The sequence below is a fragment of the Melanotaenia boesemani genome, chromosome 23, assembly GCF_017639745.1.
Source record: "Melanotaenia boesemani isolate fMelBoe1 chromosome 23, fMelBoe1.pri, whole genome shotgun sequence".
NCBI lineage: Eukaryota > Metazoa > Chordata > Actinopteri > Atheriniformes > Melanotaeniidae > Melanotaenia > Melanotaenia boesemani.
Window position 1 is genome coordinate 18921910 of NC_055704.1, and position 7129 is coordinate 18929038.

Consider the following 7129-nt stretch of genomic DNA (forward strand, 5'->3'; position numbering starts at 1 on the left):
ATTCCTGCCAGCAGCCATCACCTTTTAGAACAAGACACTACTATCTTTTAATTATTATTCTTGTTTTGTTTTAAAAATCCCTTTGGGATTAACTACAGCAGTCATCTAATATAAACAGTAAAATTAAATTTGTGAAAGCTATTAGCCAGTGTTTTATTTATTTTTTACCAACGGTTGTTTATTTAGAATAATTCTGCATTTTATGGCTTTCATCTCTGTTATAACAAATATTTTTACTTCAATTAAATGAGAAAAATTTTGCATTGAGCCAAATCAGCAATTTCATTAGTTTTTCTTTCTCATCCTCTTAATTAAATGTAAACTGTCAGGGCAGATAAATATTATTACCCACATAGAAAGTTGGTGAGATGATGCAGCATTATGATTATGAACATGGTAGTGTTGATGTAGAACCATAGACTGTATATGATAGAAGAACAATGGAAGTATATAACATGCTGCATTCACTTGAACTTGGGTATCTGAGTTTTTACCAGGTGGAAGTCAGTTTACTTTGAATATTTATTTGAATTTAATCGTCTGCTCCTGGGGCAGCACCTGGGGAAGATGGGTCAGAAGCATTTGGATGCGGTTTACATTGTTCATTTAGTTATTGGATGCCTTTTGGAGTACAATCATAAAGATGTAAGACTCAAACTTGCTTACTTGAACATAGCAATGCCTGGGTAAGGTCCTAACAAGGTAACCTTCAAAATAAGGAACACACTGCTGTTGTCCTTAACTCCATGAGAAGAAAACAACAGTTGGCTTTTATACGTCAAATATCTGCCTGTGCACTTGACGTGATGGGGCTTTCGCTTTTTTCTTTCTTTCTTTCTTTTTTAAACACATGTATAGATGTAAACTAACTAAATAAATCTGGTTTATGGGTATACATGCAAGCAGACACCAGATTAAATTTGTTAATCTGATTCCTCATAATCAGAACTGTAGTTATCTGATAAAGCATAGCACACATCACACAGGAGAGAGTTCAGAGAAGAAACAAAAGGAAAGACAGATGCCAAATTAGTCTTCATTTAGAGCACGAGCGCCCAAAAATCTGACAAAGTTCAGTAAAAAGCACTCTGTTTTAACTCTACGTGAAAAGTTTAAACCTTGGCCTATAATTGGCTGCACATATTATGGCAATGTCATGATTATGGGCTGTGTGGGGGTCATGTTCGTTTTCTAGTTGGGTTGTAGTTTTGGTTTTTGTCATTAGTTTCTGCTTTAAGATCATGGTTTGGGTTTTTGGTTTTGTCATGTTAAGTTAGTTTTTCCCTTGTGTGCTCTGTGGGTTCTGTTTCTGCCTCGTTAGAACACCTGGTCTAATTATTCATCCACTTCACCTGTTTCTCATTACTCCCGTATATATATGTCCTTGGTTTTCAGTCACTCCTTGTCAGATCCTCGTATGTCCTCTTATGTGGTACATGTAGTTAGTTTATCCCTGTTGTGTGTGGTTCCCTGCCCTGACTTTTGAGAGAATAAACCCTGTTACTTGCACCAAATTCTGCCTCCTGCCCTGACTGCCTGCACTTGGGTCCTCACCTCCACCGTAGACCATGACACGAACTGGACCAAAAATCAGTTGCAATAGATTTTATGGTGTGATGAATCTTCCCCAGAGCCCTGACCTCTACCGGACTGATGAAGGAACATCTTGTCATAGAACAGAAGAAAAAGCAGCTTTGACATCCCAACATTAACTGGTTTAAGAAGTTAAATTTTAAGATTCTTGGTTGGAGGACGGAGAAAGATCATTACTTTTCCAGCAGGATAATGACCAAAAACACAACTTATGGTTCTATAAGGACTGAAGAAATATGACCAAGAAATAGAGTGATGTAGGCATGCATTAGATTAAAAAAAGGTCTTGATTATTTCAGTAGTGATATCCTCTGTATTTTATTTATTCGTAGTCCTGGTCTATTTCTTCATCAAAGTCTTTAGTTTGTCAAGTGTTTCTTGTCATGTTTGTCTTATATTATGCCATGGTTGTCTGATAAATATCCTGAATGAGCGGCATGATGCGTGGCTTTGGCTCTGGATGCACATGTTTCACTAGCACTTAACTGTAGTCACTACATTCACCTCTATTTGTGAGTAATTCCTGCTTTGTATACATACTAGGTGGGAATAATGTGACTCAAAGCAGCACTTTTCCTTGTAAAAGCACACATTAGCCTTTCCATGCAAGCACATCGCAGGTATTAAGCAATCCATCACATGTCTATGCAGGCTTTCCCACACAAGGAATCTTAGAGACTGAAACACGCATGTAAAACACTTGGTGAGTCAAATAAACACCCAATACAAATAAACAATGTGCTCTATGAAACTGCGCAGCGGAAGCAAGGAAGTAGATGTATTATTTATTTTGCCAGAGCAGAACGCTTACGCGTGAGAAGCAATTAAATTCAGGTGACAAAGTGACGTGTGTTCACATACCGGTACATACTGGGACTGCTTCTTCTTGCCATATTTTAAAACCTTCCAATGTTTGTTTAGGGTAAACAGGATCAATCATTATCTAAAGCAGGGCTACTCATTTTGGTCCTATAAGGGTTGCAGTCTTGAATGTTTTCAATGTGTCCCTGCTCCAACACACCAGACTCTTTTAGAGTTTAAATGTAAAGTAATCAGGAAATATCAATAAAATATAAATGTAAGTTTTAAAACTAAAATATATATTCAGTATTGAATAATGATGTAACCTAAAGTCACTAATAACCATCAAAACTTTCTGCCTCCTGCCCTGACCCCCTGCAATTGGGTCCTCACCTTCACCGCAGACCGTGACAGGCAAGCCGTTTTAACATTTAATGTAATAGCCAGACTGGATATGTGTTGCGGAGATTGTTCAGTTCTTCCTTGAAAGGGATTTTAATTAGAGATGTCTTGTATTGCAGATATCTTTAATCCTCAGTCTGTATCTTGTATTGGAATTTTGACTAGGCAAAATGATGTTGCAATATCTGTAACGGTGAGTGGGTCTGGCGGGTACAGCCTGCCATGTTGGTTGGTTACTGCATTGTCTTTGCCTGCGGCACAATCTTTGATAAAATGGGAGTTCCGTGTTGTGTGAAAGGCTGCCATACTAAGTCACACAACTTTAATGGTAGAAAACTTGGCCACAACATCAGATTTTTTCAGTTTCCCACTTGTAAAAGAGGCCATGGGCAGCAGGTTGATGAAGTAGCAAAGAGGTGTCGGATGGCCTGACAGAAGAACATCACTTTCAACACCACATCTCCCTTCATGCATGTTTGTTCTAACTGTTGTCATAAAGGCAAGTAGGAGTTGTTGTTTTTTGTTGCTGTTTTGTTCAAGTAATGTTAATTAATATGCTTTTTTTTTGGCTTTCTAAAGTCCTTTATTCACATTGGCTAACTTCACTTGTAAACTACAGGCAAAGAGGGAGGGAAGTAGAAATGGGTTCATCTGTTTGGGTTTGATCAATGTTTTTATTATTCATCTTATATCAAACTGTCACAGAGTGAATGATTTTAAAGATACAGGTAAATACCAAGAGTGCTCTGTGAGATCTGATGGGATGGTTAACTGGTTGGATTAAGTGGTTAAGTTTGTGTAATGCAATGTTAATTAGTTTTATAATAACACCAAATATGTGATTACAGGTCAACCAGCTTATGAGATGATGGAGGCTGACCCAGACTGTGCACCATCCCAGCTTCTAGGACTAACATCAGTTACACCCACAAAGCAAGATAAAGTAGATGGGATCAGCTGAGGGAAGCGACACTGCAAGCAGCAGAGATGGGGGTCCACCAGGATGCAGATACTGGAGAGCTACAGACCAAGAAGGGGACACATAAGGCTGGAGAAGGTGATCAGCTGATCACAGAGGATGAGAGACATGATGACGATGATGTATGTATACAGTTAGACTGTTGGAAGCTTCTTTTTTTTTTTCATATTATTATTATTATTAACATTAAGTTTTTTGTTTTTGTGCATGGCTTAAACATGAATAATAAAGTGTGTCAAGGGCATTTTTGAAGTCTTTTTGACCCTTCGTTGCCTCTCTTAAGCACATAAATAACCAGTGTCAGTTTCAATAATGAAAATTACATTACATTAAATTTTAATTACATTAAAAAATCTTGAGGAGATAAACACTGAATAGAAAACATGACTGTTAACTGGATGAGTAGCTTGACAGTTTTATTTTTTTATAAAGGTAGTTTTTATTGAAATTTTTTTCAGTCAGAATAAACAGTGGCAGCACAATGTTAAACAGATAAAATTTCAATAAAAGAAAATACAGAATATGCACATGTGACATAATAAAAATACTGAAGTTGTGGTATAATATCTTCAAGTAATGGAGTGAGAGAATTTCACCTCTTTGCACAGCACTTTCAACACTGAAACAATGTAATGTGCAATTGTGCTAAAAACAGAGCAAACTATTTGCAAAGTTGTCAAGAAAAGGAACAATGAGAGCAGATCCAAAAGTCTTCTTTAGCTGTTGCATGCTGTAGAGCTCTATGATGAACCCGGGCTTCAGTGGAGAGTCAGTCAGGTGCTGAGAGTGCAGGACCTGTAGACAACACACTAGCAGACAGACTACAGTTTACAAGGCAAGGCAGTTTATTTGTATAGCACATTTCATGTACAGGACAATTCAAAGTGCTTTAGATAAAACAAAGACATTACAGATATTAGAATAGTAAAAGGCATCAACACATAATCAACACATAATCACAATAAAATAATAAATTACATTAAAATGATTAAAAGCAAGATAAGTTAAAAAAAGTTACCGTGCAGATTTCATGCATAGGCGCATGAGAAAAGAAAAGTTTTTAACCTGGATTTAAAAATGTCTACATTTGGGGAAAGTTTAATCTCCACTGGCAGTTTGTTCCATTTGTTTGCAGCATAACAGCTAAATGCTGCTTCTCCATGTTTAGTCTGGACTCTGGTCTGGACTAGTTGACCAGAGTCTTTGGATCTAAGAGCTCTGCTAGGTTTATATTCTCTGAACATATCACAGATGTATTCTGGGCCTAAACCATTCTGGGATTTGTAAATGATCAGAAGGGTTTTAAAATCTATTCTGTGACTGACTGGAAGCCAGTGTAAAGATTTTAAAACTGGTGTGATGTGTTCAGATCTCTTAGTCCTGGTTAAAACTCTAGCAGCAGCGTTCTGGATGAGCTGCAGATGTTTAATGCTCTTTTTAGGAAGTCCTGTTAAAAGACCATTACAGTAATCCAGTCTACTGGAGATGAATGCATGGATGAGTTTCTCTTGGTCTTTCTGGGAGACTAAACTTTTAATTCTGTTGATGTTTCTGAGCTGGTAAAAAGCTGTCTTAGTGACAGCTTTGATATGGCTGCTGAAAGTCAGATCTGAGTCTATCAACACTCCCAGGTTACGAACTTGGTTGGTAATTTTAAGAGCCCGAGTCTCCAGGTGTTTGCCAATGCTGACCCTCTTCTCTTTGCTACCAAACAGAATAATCTCAGTTTTGTCTTCATTTAATTGTAGGAAATTCTCCCTCATCCAGGTGTTTATTTGCTCCAGACACTGACACAATAAGTCTATTGGACTGCAGTCATCTGGTGACAGAGACACATAAAGTTGTGTATCATCTGCATAACTTTGATAACTAATGCTATAGTTTTGTAATATTTTACCCAAAGGGAGCATATACAAGTTGAACAGAAGAGGTCCAAGGACTGACCCCTGGGGGACTCCACAAGTCATGGCCACTCGCTCGGATTCATAGCTGCCGATCGTAACAAAATAACTCCGGCCTTCTAAATAGGACCTGAACCAGTTAAGGACCGCTCCAGAAAGTCCAACCCAGTTTTCCAGCCTGTGCAACAGGATTCTGTGATCTACAGTATCAAACGCAGCACTGAGATCCAACAGAACCAGGACTGATACTTGACCAGAATCGGTATTCAACCTAATGTCATTTAGCACTTTGACCAGAGCTGTTTCAGTGCTGTGATGAGGTCGGAAGCCGGACTGAAATTTATCAAGATTTCCACTTTCATTTAAAAAGTCATTAAGCTGGTGAAATACAACTTTTTCAATAATCTTGGAAATAAAAGAGAGGTTAGAGACAGGTCTATAGTTGTTCATTATAGCGGCGTCTAGAGTCCTTTTCTTTAGGAGTGGCTTAATAGCAGCTATCTTTAGTGACTTGGGAAAAATGCCTGATGCCAGCGAGCTGTTAACTATCAGTAGGAGATCACTTTCTACTGAGGTAAAAACTGTTTTTAAAAGTCGGATGGTATCATGTCCAGAGTGCATGTTGTTGATTTCAAATGCCAAACTGTTTCTTGTAGGACTTTTAAATTCACCATTTTAAATTGTGACATGACATCAGAATTATTTCCGGATTTTAGACACAGACTAATTTTCTTGTTTGACTGTGTGGAATTAATATTTTGCCTAATTGTTTTAATTTTTTGGCTAAAAAAGTTTGCAAATTGGTTGCATTTCTCAGTGGAAAGGAGCTCTGGGCTTATCTGTTTGGGAGGATTTGTAAGTTTTTCAATCATAGCAAACAGAGTGCGAGAATTGTTGACATTCCTGTTAATCATTTCAGATAAATGCAGCTCTCTGGCCTTGCACAGCTCATTGTTATAGTTACGTAGGCTTTGTTTGTGCAGCTCATAGTAAATTTGAAGTTTATTTTTCCGCCATTTCCGCTCAGTTTTTCTGCATTCTCTTTTTAGGCTGGTAACCACAGTGGTGTTTCTCCATGGTGTTTTCTGTTTGCTCAAGTTGCTCTTGATTCTTATCGGTGCAACAGCATCCATTACATTCAAGATTTTCAGATTGAAATTATCCAGGAGTCCATCAACTGACTCTGCTCTGGTTGTTGGTAACATAGCTATGGCCTCCACAAACTTAGCACTTGTTCTTTCATTAATGTACCTCTTCCTAACGGAGAAGCAGGTTGGTTGAACATTCTGAGTGATCAGTAAATCAAACAAAATACAAAAATGGTCAGACAAGGCCAAGTCAGTGACCGCAACAGAAGAAATATCAACACCCTTTGAAATAACCAGGTCCAGAATGTGACCTCGAATGTGGGTCGGTTGTTTAACATGTTGCCACAAACCAAACATGTCCAATA